General features: G+C 43.0%; 2 long non-coding RNA genes across 6 annotated transcripts in view; one reads left to right on the top strand and one right to left on the bottom strand.

Annotated features, from left to right (window-relative positions):
- LOC142830142 (uncharacterized) overlaps positions 1-16,385 on the bottom strand; it is a 159,400-nt gene that overhangs the window by 135,348 nt on the left and 7,667 nt on the right. Inside the window, exon 3 of one of the 4 annotated variants that reach the window (XR_012905115.1) lies at positions 12,867-12,948. The exons of the other annotated variants lie outside the window; for them this stretch is intronic. This is a non-coding gene — a long non-coding RNA (uncharacterized LOC142830142). The remainder of the gene's footprint in view (positions 1-12,866; positions 12,949-16,385) is intronic. 4 annotated transcript variants of the gene reach the window in all.
- Positions 1-16,385, top strand: part of LOC142830144 (uncharacterized) — a 105,485-nt gene that overhangs the window by 70,955 nt on the left and 18,145 nt on the right. The gene's annotated exons all lie outside the window — the stretch shown is intronic.

Genomic DNA, 16,385 nt, shown 5'->3' on the forward strand with positions numbered 1-16,385 from the left:
GAGCATTCCTAAAACTGAAATACCCACCTGGAGAAGTGAAAAAACAAATTGACAGAACCAAAAAAGTACCCGGACACGAACTACTCCAAGACAGACTCAAAAGTGAAAACAACAGAATTCTACCTGTCATCACCCATAGTCCACAACTCAAACCTCTCCAACACATTATCCACAATCTACAACCTATCTTGGAAAATGATCCCTCACTGTCAGAGGCCTTGGGAGAAAGGCCTATGCTCGCTTACAGACAACCGCCCAACCTGAAACATATTCTTTCCAATAACCATGCTACACAGCTACATCATAAACATCCAGGAACCCATCCCTGCAATCAAACACCGTGCCAACTCTGCCCACATATCTATACAAGTGAACTCATTACTGGAGTCAACCACATAAGCCACCAAATCAGAGGCTCATTCAATTGCACATCCAGTAATTTAATCTATGCTATCAAATGCCAGCTATGCCTCACTGCAGTATATATTGGACAAACTGGACAGTCCCTACTTGAAAGAATTAATGGATACAAATCAGATATCCATAAAAGGAACATACACAAGCCTGTGGGGGCACACTTTAATCTCCCTGGGCAAGCATTAACAGATCTTCAAGTGGCTGTTTTGTTACAAACCAATAGTTCACCTTATGTTATGAGGTGTGGTTCAGAGGAGGAGGATGGGAGAAAATGTGGGTCCTGTGACATTGATGGTTCAGAACCAGAAGTTTCATCCTCTTCCTCTTCCTCGTCTGACTCAAGTGAGAATGGTTCTGGTGCATCAGGAACCGGCAGTCCTTCTCCGTGGGGTACTGGATGTATAGCTGATGGAATGTTTGGATAATGCACAGTCCACTTTTTCTTCTTTGACACACCTTTCCCCACTGGAGGCATCATGCAGAAGTAACAATGGTGGTATGATCTGTTGGCTCTCTCCAAATCATTGGCACTGCAAAAGGCATAGATTTCCTTTTCCTGTTCAACCACCGGCGAAGATTTGTTGCACAAGTGTTGCAGCATATGTGTGGGGCCCACCTCTTGTCCTGATCTCCAATTTTGCAGCCAAAATAAAGGTGATAGGCTTTCTTAACCATAGTGGTTATACTGCGCTTTTGTGATGCAAAAGTCACTTCACCACAAACATAGCAGAAGTTATCTGCACTGTTCACACAAGTTCGAGGCATCTCTGCTCACTTTGGCTAAACAGAAATGTGTCCCTTTGCAAAATCAAACACTGACAAATAAGAGAACACGACACTGTATGATTTCTAGAGCTGATATAGGGCAATTTGTTCAGCAGAGTGATATAAGCTTTGTTATGATTGCATCATCCATGACTTCTAGGAATAACATGATGCAATTCATATCATGTATGGTGCTTCAGACTGCATCATTCATTGTTTTGCCTAAAAAGCGAGTACTGTCCAAACCCAGTCATAGATTTATTCATAGATCCAGTCAAAGATGTATTTTAGTCATTTCTGGTTTAAATTGAGATCCCTTCCCTTTATAACTCACTTATCCTCCACCATTCGCAAGTCAAGGGTCGTATATACTGACCCAATAGCATATCTTGAAAACTAGAGCCAATCAACAATTGTAAGCATCATTTTTGTTCTCAGTGACCCAGAATTAGTAAAGTTTGACTACATTTATTTCAGAAGCATTTTGGCTGTAGAGCAGTGTTACAGGAGTCAAATACACAGAGGACTGGAGCTTCAGCTCATTGGCAAGTTCAATTCTCACACCTCTGGATTAAACAAAGATACTGGATGGTTAGGTCATTACCTACCTATCAAACAATGAGGGTGACAGTGGTTCTTTAGTAATAGAAATGTAGCCGTGTTAGTCCTTTTCATATGTGTTCATTTTTTTAATTGTATCCTTTGGTATATATGGTTGTGACTATTTTCTTCCACTATTTGATCTGAGGAAGTGGGTCTGGCCCACGAAAGCTCATCATCTAATAAAACATCTTGTTAGTCTTTAAAGTGCTACATAGTCCTGCACAGTGGTTCTTTGACTTTGAAGAATCTCACGATACCATCTAGATGTTTCATCAGTCTTTAAGTGTTTCCTGACTCTTTGTTATTTGCTAATTAATGGTTCTTATCTTCCCCCTTTGACTATCTAGTCTTTAGGTGCTTATAGATTCGGCTTTCCCTTGATATATTTTTTGCCCACTGCCTTGTCTTCTCCCCCCCCCCCCCGCTCCCATTTTTCCCTTCTTCCACCCTCCCCCCATTCTCATCTCCTCTGTTTATTTTGGTCCTAGACATCTAACACTCCGATCATCTGAAGAAGTGGGTTGTGTTCACGAAAGCTCATGATACCATCTACATATTTTGTTAGTCTATAAAGTGCTACCAGACCATTTGCTGTTTTTTCAGTTTTCCTGTACAGACTAATTCAGCAACCCCCTGAAGATTCTCAAGGAGTTAACTGTACTAAATTTTATTAATTAAATATTTATTTTAAAAGTCTTAGACCAAACTAGGAAAATTTTAAGCTAAAAATAGAGATTAGTTCAAACAAAGCCCATGTTCAGAACACAGGAATTGTTTGAAATCCAAACAGATCCAGATTTAAATGCTAAACACTAGATACTCAAGCAATACTCTTTGGAGAGAGATGCTGTCTCATTTTTAAATATATTATGAATCAGATAGATGCTTTATCTCTTTGGAATGCCCCAAATTGCAAGAACTAAAAATAAATACATACAAAGTATCACCAACACTTTATTAACCACCCCTCTGTCTAAAATTACTTCCTATCTTGATAGCTGCTTAAAATCTTCTGCCCAGGCTCTGAGGACCTTTTCCTATGGCCTTTGTGACTAATACATCCAACCCAAACCAGAAATGGCAAAATGCAATGCAAAAAAAATGTAGTACAGGTTGAACCTCTCTGATTCAGGACTCTGTGGTCTGGCAGGACCATAGATGTTGCTGGACCAGAAAATTCCTGGACCAAGCAGCTGAGCTCTGGCTGTGGGCAGCTAGTGATAAAATGACAGACCCCAAAAGAGCCCAGAGTCTGTCAGCAGAGGGGCCAGCCTTCCATGGTCCAGCAAACTCCCTCCTTCGGGACCAATCAGATCCCAAGGGTGCTGGACCAGGGAGCTCCAACCTATATTCTACCAGGGAGCTCCAACCTATATTCTGCCTGACAATGCTAAACAGGAATCATAACACTTTAACTCTATTTTCACTCACAGTTCTTGTAAGTGTTCTCCTTTTGGGCTGACATTTTCCATATCTGGTCACTCTCTGAGAGATGATTATTTCTTTGCTTCTTTCAAAGTCTGAAGAAAGCCTTTTTCCATTGCTTTCGGTTTTTGGGGGTAGGAGGGAAATTGCAGTTTGTAGATGTAGGTAAAACAACCGTGCAGATGAAAATAGGGTATTGAAAAACATTAATGTGAGGTCCAAGTGAGTGAGGATCCTATGCCAATTCCTTAGGGCAGAGTCCCACACAGAAAGGCAACTATTATGCTCTCTCACTAACGTGGCTTTGAATTATTAATCCTGCCCATCTACTTGTGTGCAGTTTGAACATGCATTTAGTGAAGAGGAATATGGTGTTAGCTCACACAGTGTTTCATAAAACACTAAAGTAGAGAGGAAATGATTTCCCTTAATACCAAACTACTATCACCAGACTGTAACAAGTAATTAAATTTAACAAATATAGGGCAAAAAAGGTGGTCTATTAAAAGCGTGCTTTCCCATCATTGCTTATCAGAATTCTGGTATATCAGAAACCCTCTCATTCCATGGCACAGAATGCGTTCTTTCATTCATGCTGTATAAAAGAGTAGAGTTTACAACAATTTACTTTCATAGTCAGTTCCACACATGGTGGAATCCAAATATATACAGTATGTTTTAATCCTCATAACTGGGAAGAGTGTAGTTGTATAGGATACAGAGGCTCAGTCAGCATCCCCAGGGTGGGTCTAATCTAGCCACTAGCTGAGAGAAAACTGCCCATAATCAGCAACTTGCAGGAGGAGGACTAGTTTTATGCTGTGAGAGAAGATTAAATGTGTCTCTTTTCCTGCATAGTATGATTACAAATTTTTCTCTTGCTTGAATTTTAATATAATGAAGGAAGAACTCAAAGTTAGAGAAGAAAAGACTATGCTTCATATTTAGTAGCATCTTCTTTGCTCATCTAAGGTATTTCTCTGTAAGAGCAGGGTGTTACACTTGCTGTCTTGGCCCAACGTCTCACTTTGGCAATATGTAGCCAAATTCATCCTGTCATTTCAATTGAGTACAATACTCATCACTCGCCTTCTTAAACGGCTGCAGAATTAAGGCTGTTAAACAACTTCTGCCTTTCAACAAAGAAGCTGCATGTAGGATGTTTCTCAGTTATATGTGAAGAGGACTCAGTCAAGGTTCCCTCTAATTTTTTCCGTCCGTGTGCTGGATAAATTTTGTTATGTGCATCAAGGCATGTACACCACCCATAGAAACATGGGTTGCTGGTTGTGGGAGGCTGTGGGCTCTCTGCTAATCAGCTGAGCAGCATCTGAATCTCTCCTGGGCAGCTGCCCACGCACTCAGCTTACAGGGAACACTGGATTCAGTGTAAATTCTGTAAACAAACTGATGTATTTATATAGTATAAACTTTTTGGATGAAATCCACTGTAATATAAAGCCATCTTGCTTCAATAAGCCACAGATTAATTCAATGTCTTTAAATATAACTCCCCTTATTATTGTTAATCAAAACAGCTATTGGTAGATTGAGTACTATACTTTAATATTGTGCTAAAAGGTATAATAATTTTCCTTTGAAATAAAATAAAGCTCATCATATAAATCTGTGTCTTTGCCAATGTTAATTACTAGGCATTTTATGAAATCACCACCACAGAATAAAGGCCAGTGAACAACAGAGTGGTTATTAATTCACACCTGCATCATTACTAAGCATACATGGTTTGAATTCTCATTCACTCTGATTCCTGCAAGCACTCACAAGGAATCATTTCTTTGCAGTCATTTTTAGTCATTGAAATTAAAATTCACTCCAAGTTGTTGAGTGCTCAGAAGAAATTAATCAGTTCCATAGCTACTGGGATTAATTCAGACTGTACAAGGGTGGGTGGCCAGCTTTCTACTTGAAAAAACAAACACCCTCACCCATCCCACCCCTGCTCTGATCCCTCTCCTTCCACCCCGCACCCCAATCACAAGATCTCCCTCCTCATCCTCACTCACTCATTTTCACTAGGCTGGCTCAGAGGCCTGAGGTGGTGGAGGGAGTGAGGCCTCCGATGGGGGTTGGGCTCAGGGATGGAGCTGAGGGCTTTGGGGTACAGGAGGGTGCTGCAGGCTGAGACTGTGGGGGTTTGGGAGATGGGAGGAAGATCAGGACTGAGGCAGGGAGTTAAGGTGCAGGAAATGTGAGGACTTTGGGTGAGGTTGCAGGCTCTGGGGTGGGGTTGGGGATGAGGGGTTTGGGGAACAGGAGGATGGTCTTGGGTGGGACTGAGGGATTCAGAGGACATGAGGGGGATCAGGGCTGTAGCAAGAGGTTAGGATGTGGGGGAAGGGTTAGGGCTCCTGCTGGGGGTGCAGTTGTAACCTTGGGTGGGCTTTTGATACGGTCTCCCACAATATTCTTGCTAGCAAGTTAAGGAAGTATGGATTGGATAAATGGACTGTAAGATGGATAGAAAGCTGGCTAGATTGTCAGGCCCAACCAGTAGTGATCAATGGCTCAATGTCTGGTTGGTGGTCGGTTTCAAGTGGCGTGTCCCAAGGATCGGTTCTAGGGTTGGTTTTATTCAACATCTTCATTAATGACCCAGATGTGGAGCTGCATTGCCCTCTCAGCAAGTTTTCGGATGACACTAAGTTAGGGGGAGAAGTAGATACATTGGAGGACAGGGATCGGGTTCAGAGTGACCCAGACAGATTAGAGGATTGGGACAAAAGAAATCTGATGAGGTTCAACAAGGACAAGTGTAGAGTCCCGCACTTGGGACAGAAGAATCTCAAGCATTGTTACAGGCTGAGGACCGAATGGCTAGATAGCAGTTCAGCAGAAAAGGAACTGGAGGTTACAGTGGATGAGAAGCTGGATATAAGTCAACAGTGTGCCTTCATATCCAAGAAGGCTAATGGCATATTAGGGTGCATTAGGAGGAGCATTGCCAGCAGATCCAGAGAAGTGATTACTCCCCTTTATTCAGCACTAGTGAGGCCACATCTGGAATATTGCATCCAATTCTGAGCCCTCCACTACAGAAAGGATATGGACGCAGTGGAGAGGGTCCAGTGGAGGGCAACCAAAATGATTAGGGGGCTGGAGCACTTGACCTATAAGGAGAGGCTGTGGGATCTGGTCTTATTTAGTCTGCAGAAGAGAAGAGTGAGGGGGGATTTGATAGCAGCCTTCAACTTCCTGAAGGGAGGTTCCAAAGAGTCTGGAGAGAGGCTGTTCTCAGTAGTGACAGACGGCAGAACAAGGAGCAATGGTCTCAAGTTACAGTGGGGGAGGTCTAGGTTGGATATTAAGAAAAACTATTTCACTAGGAGGACGGTGAAGCACTGGAATGGGTTACCTAGGGAGGTGGTGGAATCTCCATCCCTAGAGGTTTTTAAGTCTTGGCTTGACAACCCCCTGGCTGGGATGACTTAGTTGGGATTGGTCCTTCTTTGGGCAGGGGGATGGACTCGATGACCTCCTGAGGTCTCTTCCAGCCCTAGGATTCTAAGATTCTTGACTTCACTGCCCTTCTCCAGTATCTAAAAAAAAACCCCACTCTCATAGAAGTACTGGAAACCCAGAGTTCAGTCTGTTAGGAATTTCAGCAAGGATTTCCCAGTGTCAGCCTCCCTACATTCAAGTCCCAAAAGAAACTAAAGAAATGAATGTAATTAAATAACTTTATAAAATCTTATGAAGAAACAAATAATCTAATTCTTGCAACATAACACAGCTATTTTATAACCCACAGAAAATGTCCACAGCTACAAGAAACGTAAGTAAAGAGAAAACTAAAAGTAAAATTTGAACAGTTCAGTCCACACAAACACAGTAAGAAAAAAACTGAGAGATCCCAAAAGCTTAGATTTAGTTCAGCAAAGTCTCAGTTTGTGCTTCTGATCATAAAATCTGCACCATATGCTGAGTCTGAATCATCTCTCAACTTGCTTGTAGGAAATCCTCAGTTGGGGCACATCTAGACTACGTTCTATTTTCAAAAGAGGATATGCAAATTCCCGCCGAAAAAAAATTCTTTTTCAAAAAAACCACTCTTGCTAAGAAAAAGGAGGCTTACACAGTTTTTCAAAAAAGGGGTTTTTTTCCAAAAAAAACATGTCCAGACTACTTTCACTTTTGGAAGACTCGCTTTCAAAAAAGCGATCCCACGGAATTTGCATATCCTCTTTTGAAAATAGAATGTAGTCTAGACATGCCCTTGGAGTCCAGGCAGACTCTTCCTCTGCAGTGGATCACTGCTAGGCAGCCAGCTTACTGATTAACAGGTCAGTTAACTCACAAGTGAACAGACTCTGTTACAAGAAAATACAAAAACAAAGAATAATGAAGTAGAAAGGACTCTTTCCCCATTGCCACATTTTCAGAGGAACTGAAGAATCCCTTTGACTGAGAAAGTGAACTAAAACAGTTTGGCTAAAATCAAAACATCATTTAAAGCAGACAATTAACACAGAAGAAGGGATTTTTCCTCCCAGGTTCTCCTACCTCTAAGTAGCATTGCCCATGATCCCTAGTAGAGGGTTAACAACATCTCTACCTACTGCAGAATGAGAGACAACAATCTGCTCTCTGCTCCTTGCTCAGCTTCTCCCAGCTCACACAGGTGTTAGAAAAGCATCTATCCTGCCTGCTTTCTCATGAAGTCTGACCCCAAACTACCACACCCAACTCCAGAAACTTCTGGGTGTGGAGTGCTAAATGCCCCCAGCAACAGTACCACTCAACTCACTTCTACCTCCCCCGCAGGGGTCTCTTAAAGAGATAACTCCCTATTAGGTGCATGGGTTACATGGTCTCAGGTAGAGCTAGAACCCAAGGGATTTACAGAACAGGAAGGAAATCAGGGTGGAGCATAAGTTTGGGTCCATGCCGGGGGATAAGGCTCATGTGTGGCATGCAGGCTCTGGGGTGGGCTGGTGTTGCGAGGCTTGGGGTACAGGAGGGTGCTTTGGGCTGGGACTGAGAGGTTCAGGGAGCAGGAGAGGGATCAGGGCTGTGGCAGGAAGTTGGAGGCCAGGAATAGGGTTAGGGCTCTGAACAGCACTGACCTCAAGCAACTCCCAGGAAGCAGCCGGCATCTTCCCTCCTACTCCTACCTAGAGGCACACTCAGATTGATCTATGGGTATGTCTGGACTGCATCCCCCTGTCAGCAGAGGGATGCAGATTAGGCAGGTCAACATTGCAAATGAGGCAGGGATTTAAATATCGTGTACCTAATTTGCATAAAAATGGCCGCCGCGTTTTGCCGACTCAGCAGTTTGTCGGCAAAAAGTGGCAGTCTAGAGGGGGATCTGTTGAGAAAGAAAGCCTTTTTCGACAGATCCCGTAAACCTCCTTGCAGGAGGCATAAGGGATCTGTCGAAAAAAGCTTCCTTTCTCAACAGATCCCCCTTTAGACTGCCACTGTTTGCCAACAAAGTGCTGAGTCGGCAAATCATAGTGGCCATTTTTATGCAAATTAGGCATGGGATATTTAAATCCCTGCCTCATTTGCAATTTAGACCTGCCTAATCTGCATCCCTCTGCTGACAGGGGGATGCAGTCTAGTCATACTCTATGTGAGGTCTCATCCACAGACATTGCCCCTTCCACCTCCTATTGGCTGCAGTTCCTAGCTAATGAGAATGACGGGGTGGTTCTTCAGTCAGGGGCAGTATGTGGAGTCCACTGGCTCCCCCTACACATAGAAGCCAGAAGGGGAATGCTCCCTGCTTTCCGGGATCCATGTAGCTTGGCGGCTAGCAGGGAACCTGCCATCCCCGCGTGTGGCACCACCAACCAGAGAGTCAATGGCCTGATCAGTGGTGCTGAACGTAGACACCAGAATCCCTTTTCAAGTGGGTGTTCTGGTTGAAAACCAGATACCTGGTCACACTAGAATGTAGCTGCTCAGTGTTTTGCCATGTTGTACATGTACAAACTTTTGTAACCAAGGGCTTCAGAAAATGACTTGCAGGCATGATTTGGAATTAGGTAATTCTTCAGCAGACAGAGCAAGAAAGAAAGCCACTGCCAATCATAGAGTGAATGGACATGCATATTCATTCACAATTTATTGCAGAAGAATTCTGTAACAATGTCTAAAAAATGGCCTGAAGGTAAAAGAATCAAAGACCAAGTAGGAACTGGAAAAATAAAAGTAGAAAGATGGAGAAGAGTGCATGCACTGTGTAAAATACATAAACATTGGCTAACTGCAGATATTAATTCAGAGCCAGGCAAAATATGGCCCATCAAGCCACTGGATATAGCCTGCAGGCTCTCTGCCTGCCCTGCCCCCACATGCCACTGAGAAAAGCCAACTGTGGAGCCCTGTTTGTCTGTGAACACCTGTGAGACCAGGGAAGGGAGGGAGGCAGAGGCTTTATGCACTGCACTTTCCCCCAGCACAATCTTTCAGCTCCTATTAGCCAGTTGAAAAACAGGCAGTACACAAAGTACCCCTCCCCTTGGGCTCACAGCTGTTCACAGATGCATATGGTCCCGCACAGCAGCCGGCTGCTCTGAGTGTCCTGCTGGGATATGGAAGGCAAGGAACCTGCTGAGCTGCTGCCTAAAGGTCACCCAGATAAGTGTCTCCCAGCCTCTGGCACCTCAGACTCTCCCTCCCCACAAGCCTCTGCCCTTCACTCCTTCCCCCCTACTCTACATAACCTAATCCCTCTGCTGCACCCATGTTTCCTCCCAGGTCCTGCATCCCAATCCTCTGCCCTATATCCCTTCCTGAACTCCAGTCACCTGTCCAAGGTCACATCCACCTCCTTCAGCCAAACCTCCTCCCAGATCCCATACTTCTTCCTGCACCCCAATTCCTTACCCTAAGCTCCCTTGTGCACCCAACCTCCATCCCAGACCCTGCACCTCCTCCATTAATATCATGGTAGAGTGCAGCCCTTGACCACTTACAAAAGTCTTAGAGTGACCCCCTATCAAAAGATATTGCCCATCCCAGTACTGATTCGTGCCACAAATTCCTGAATTTACTGTGGTTAGTGCTGCTGTAAATTATCTGAGCCATCTCTAATGCTGTACATCAGTAGATCCCTTTGGACATAGTATAACTTACTGTCACGCAGTATTCCTACTTCTCCTTAACGACTTAATCTGTAAGAAGGCCAATGCCTCCCCAAAGTAAATGTGACAAAATCAATAGCAGCATGAGGTTCTCTGGCAGTCTAGGTAGATGCAGAAGAAATGGTAGGTAAAAAGGTGACTTTTAGGGAAAGATGTCATATAACATTTTCATCCGTAGTATTTGGTTTCTACCAAACCACTTTTTCAAGGCAACCATCAAAAATAGAAAGAACAGACACATTATTAATTAAAAATAAGATTAGCCCTGATCTTTGTATAGACTCAAAAATCTTAGGTCCAACTACCATAGGCTTCATTGTCACCTGTGGATTTTTCTGTCCTTTAAACCAGATCCAGCAGGTGCCTAGCTCCACTGAATCAGTTTACCCCAGCTGAGAATCCGGTCCTTCAACTTTGAAAACAGAAGCAATATCTCCTAAACACTCAGAAAAACAGATTTAATTTATAGTTATCCAGAAAATATTTTAAATTGTCAAATAACCTGCATATACCATAATCTAAAACTATGTTCTACAATAAAAAGCATTCTGCTACGTAAAAACAAAAACACACATACTGTGCCCTTTTTTGATCTGCAAGTATAGTTTATGCAGATATGAATGTCAGCAAATGTAGGCTATTTCCAAAGAAAATATAATCACCTTACATCTGTGAATTCACAGGCTGTGTTTGAAAATGATAGTTTTTTCACCTTGTGAAGTGGGTTTCTCACTTTAAGAAAATTCATACTGTGATGTATGAAATATAAATAGGTTATAATAGTGCCTAGAGACTAACTTTGACAGTCATTGCAACCTTGAGCGATAGAAGCCTATCACTATATTCTTTGTAAACTGGAACTTATATGTCTGCTGACCTTCCCGAGGAAAGCACTTGCCTTGGAGTTTCATCATTTGGAAATTTGGCAAGGTAATCAAAATGCAGTTTGCTTTCGTAGTACTTTATCTGAAAAGATAAACCTGAAATATTAGGACATTTCCTGGTTGGTAGGGCACAGTCCTTAAGTTGTTGAGAACCCTCAATGAGGAGAACAGAATCCTTATTTCCCATTGGCTTTTGGTACTTTGCCCAGACTTTGCAACTCAAGGAATTTGAAAGAGTGTAAGCTATGGAAAATTACTACAAAGTGAATTCAATTTTTAAATTCAGCATTTGATTAAATTCTCATTACACCTGTTTGTGAAATTTACTGACCCAGGTAGGAATCAGACCTAGGGTTGCCAGTTCTCCTGACTAGACAAACTGGATGACATTCATTGCAATGGGGTCCAGTTCATCCAGTCCAGGAGCGTCTGCAACCTAACTACAGCTGAAGTTGATTACAGAGCCTGGGCCGGCAGCAGGATCCCGAGCAGCAGCGCAGACTCCAGGGCTGGTGGCCTGGATTCTGGGGATGGCAGGCTTTGGAACCCAAAGGAGCTGCCCAGAGGCCAGGACCCATGGCAGGAGAAGCCACTGGCAGAGCCAGCCCCTGGGAGTGGGGAAGCTTGATGGGAAACCTGGGGGTGCTGCAGCACCCCCCTGGCACTCCTACTTCCAGCAAGGGAACACAAATGTGTTAAACAAAACTTTGGGCAAATTGAACAATAACCATATAACCCGTGTTTTTAATAGCCTTAATATCTAAAGTGAATTGTAATAGCTACTCTACAAAGGATTGAATGAGCTATATTGATTGCCGAGCCCCTTCAGGAAACCTGATAGCAGCCCATGGCTTTAGGTTAGCGAGGTCTAGCAAGAGGTTTTGGGAAGATACAGGATGTATTTAAAAACAGAAGGAGAAATTAAAAACTCACCTTCTTTTCCTAACTGGAGAGCTCAGACAAGACAGTATTGCTACACTGGGAGACATATGGGATTTCAGACGAGAACCCGACCTGCACTATGACTGCACCGCCCGAGTAGCAAAAGGGGTCATGAATGCCAAGGGCAGGATAGAAGTAGGAATGTTTGATCTGACCACACTGCTAAACTGAGAGGAGAATATATGGATGGGGCAATAATGGGAGAGCAATCCCTACAACTGCAGTGCAGGGAGATGCAGAATAGCAGTAAGAAGCTGTATGCTGAGATGTGAATTTGGGTAATCAGGCAAACTGAACCAAAACTGAGACCTTTGAAAAGGTGTCAGTCCTGCCTTCTTTATATCCATGCAGAGAACTGCACCTGCAACAGTAAGTTGAACTTTAGTAGCTTTATGCAGGAAACTAAGACCCTCTTATAATGTGCCTTGGCTATTGTGAGACTATTATCAGAGCCTAGTTCTAGGGGCCTCTAGGACTCTACACTCCGCTTCTCCCCACCCCATTGATCTCACAATGTAACCCACAATCTAATACCCCGAATGTCTAAAATGAATTGTTAAAAGTTACCTTACAGAAGACTGAATGAGCTGCTGATTGTGGAGCCCCTGCAGGAAACCTGATATACTAGGCACCCTGTACATGGTACCTCCCCTCGTCACTCTAATCTACGCAATTTCAGCTACACAAATAGCGTAGCTGAAATCGGTGTACTTACCAAGGTGTCTTCTACACGGTAAAGTCAGCAGGGGCTGCTTTCCCATCAACTCTGGCTACTCTTCTCATCCTAGTGGAGTATTCTGAGGCCAGAAAGGACTACTGTGACCAGCCAGTCAAATCCTTCCCTATCATCTCACCCCTCCCCCCCCCCCCCCCCCCGCCAAAAAAAAAATACAGGCCTTAGTTTTGGTGCTTCCCTGAATGAAATCCCATTTGAATTAGAGCATCTCTCTTTTTAAAAGACATCCAGTAGGACGTAAAAGTCTTCAGTCATGGAAACGCCATCACAGCTCTTGGTGAGTTGTTCCAACAGTTAATTATCCTAGCTGGTAAATTTTGCATTTATTTCTAGTTTGAATTTGCCTCACTTCAAATTTCCAGCCTATTGGATTTTTTTCTTTTTTGGCCACAGTTTCATATGGGAAATTCATATTTGGCTGGTTATTCACCATGACCCTGAAGTCTTTTTCAAAGTAACTGTTCCCAGGATGCCCCATTATGTAAGTATGCCCTACATTCTTTGTGCCTAGAGGTGTATAACTGTATGCTTGTCTATATTGAAATGCATATTGTTTGCATGTACCCAGTTTCCCAACTGATCCAGAGTTCTCGGTATCACTGACCTCTCCTCTTCAGGATCATTACTCCAATTTTCCAATTTTTGTGTCATCCACAAGCTTACTCAGTAATATAGAATAGAATAAGATCAGGCACCATTGTAGTAGGTAAAATTCAAATACATTGTAAGCTTTTCAGGTCAGGCATTAAATTTTAATAAACTAGACAGACCAAAGGTGTAAGGGAAATAGATGTACAGAAAAGTGAAGTGACTTGCCTAAGGTCATACATCAGGTCAGTGGCAGACTTTCTGACTCCAATCCAGTGCCCTAGACTTCTTTGGGTAGATTCCAAGCAGGGTGACTAGGTGTCTGGTTTTTGATTGAAACTCCCAGTCAAAAAAAGGATGCTGGAAGCTCCAACCAGCATTGCTGATCAGGCTTTTGACTGTCCAGTTGGCGTTGCCATGCCACAGGGCTGGCAGGTCCCCTGCTAGTCTCTGCACCACATGACTCCCTAGATGCAGGCAGCATGTCCCTACACTGACTCATGCACAGGGGCAACCAAGCAGCTCTGCACGCTGCCTCCACCCCAAGCACCACCTTGCCATTTCCATTGGCTATGAACCCCGGCCAGTTGGAGTTGCAGGACCAGGGCCTTGGACAAAGATGTCCACAGATCCATGTGGCCATGTGTTCATGAAGGAGCCAGAGGGGGGGATTCCAGCTGCTTCTGGGAGCTGCTTTAAGTAAGCACCATTGGGAGCCTGCATCCCTGAGTCCCCCTCTATGACACAATTCCCCTGCCCCAGCTCTGATCTCCCTCCTGCCCACCAGACCCTTTGATCCCAGACCAAGCACCCTCCTGCATGCCAAAACTCCTCATCCTCAGCCTCACCACAGAACTCGCTCCCTCAGCTGGAGCCCTGACACCACAAGCCCTCAGTCCCAGCCTGGAGCCCCCTCCTGCACTGCAAAATTGTCAGTGCTTAAGAATTCACCACAATACCTGCTAAATTGTCCTAATGCTGAGTTACCTTGTTTTCTGTCTAAATTGTCCTTGCTTCATCTTTTAGCCATTGGATTGCATTATACCTTTTATTGCTAGACTGAAGAGCCCATTACTAAATATTTGTTCCCGGTGTTAAGATAAATAGATTGAGCTTCCTGACTCTATCACTGTGACAAGTTTTCTAATGCTATAATCATTCTCGTAACTCTTCTCTGAACCCTTTCAAATTTATCAACCTCCGTTTTGAATTGTGGTCCCCAGAACTAGATACCAGTTCCAGTAACATTTGCATCAGTGCTGAATACAAAGGCAAAAAAACCCTCTCCCTTCCTACTTGAGATACCCCTGCTTATACAGGAATTCCTTCAGTCCTATCCTGGCAAATGAGGTGGAACTAAGTCCAATTACTCATATCACACTAAGATAGAGTAAGGCCTAATTGCTTGGGATACAGGATTAGGGAGGAAAATGGATCAGCTGACTGGAAATAGAATGTCTGTACAAACTCAGATAATGGGGGAACCAGCCAGTGAACTATTCACAATGGTCAACATAATAATGGATAAGATAAGCAAGGAATATATAAGATAGGTAGAGTAAGTCACACATGGCCAGTACATGCCGTATAGTGATTGTTTCTTACGAAGTGACTGAGCTAATCTCAAAATGTCACATAATGCATTGTATAGTAAATGCATATTAAGGAAGGGGTTTGCTGTGTAACTTTGGATGTGTGGTACATCTTATACCTACCAGCTATGACTTTGATGTTTGCCAGATAAAGGAACTTGAGTAACAAGACTAGAGTCAAACTCAACTCTTGGAGAACTGGGTGGAGATTGTCTCTGGAGAGCAACAAGAGTAGTGAAATAGCAGCCTGGCCAGTCCATTGTCATTAGTTGTTCACCATGGCTATATGGGATTTTTAATTTAGTGTTTTATACATATTTCCAACAGGTAGCCCCAATTATATTGCTATCAATAGCTCAGGCTCTAGACAAGATTCTAAGTCATTCCTTAGCTAGATTACGACCAATGATGACCACCAATGTTTTGATCCTAAAATTAGCTATAATGAGTGAATAATTTACAGTGACTAATTTGACATACAGTTTCTTTTTTCTTCTTGTGCAATATCTATAGATAGATCTCAACCTCCTTGATTTCTGGGTCCAATCTAAAGCTCAATGTATGTAATAAAATTATTTCCATTGACTTCAATGGAGTTTGGATTGATTGTTACTCAAAAAAAATCCCTTCATATTTATTATGAGTAAATTATGAATATTCGAAAATTCTACTGTGTTGCTTAATTGTGATTAGTCAGGTAGGTCACAGGGACAAAAGGACAATATTTTCAGTAACGGGTCCCTGAAATTAGATTCATAAATAAGTGATCTAATTCTCAGAAGGGCTAAGTATCCAGCTGCCCCCGCTGATGTGTTCAAACAATAACATTTGCAGATGACAACATTAGATAGCTTAGTCTAATGCAGAAAAAGCTCTGAGGAATTTCAGAGGGGCTTAAAGATGATGCTTGGCCAACAAGATGGCAGATATAATGTTGACAAATAAAAGGTAATACCTACTGAAAGGAATAATTTGTTTAATGCACATTACTGTGCCCTAATATAACTGTTCTCTCAGGGTACGTCTACACAGCAACATTATTTTGAAGTAACTAGCATTATTCCACAGTAACTTAGTCCGCAACTACACAGCAGGAAGTTATTTCAAAATAATGTCAGAATACTATCAAGCAGGAGGACTTCTTACTCTGACTCCTGTGCAAGGAGTGAGGGAAGTAGGAGGAAGAGCGCTCTATTTCGAAATTAGTGCTGTAGAGACGCTCCCAATTTTGAAATAAGCTTTTTCACAATAACAATTAACAATTGACGTAGCTCAATTTGCATAGCTTATTTTGAGTTAAGCCGTGCTGTGTAGATGT

Source organism: Pelodiscus sinensis, chromosome 1, assembly GCF_049634645.1.
Source record: "Pelodiscus sinensis isolate JC-2024 chromosome 1, ASM4963464v1, whole genome shotgun sequence".
In the NCBI taxonomy this organism is placed as follows: domain Eukaryota; kingdom Metazoa; phylum Chordata; order Testudines; family Trionychidae; genus Pelodiscus; species Pelodiscus sinensis.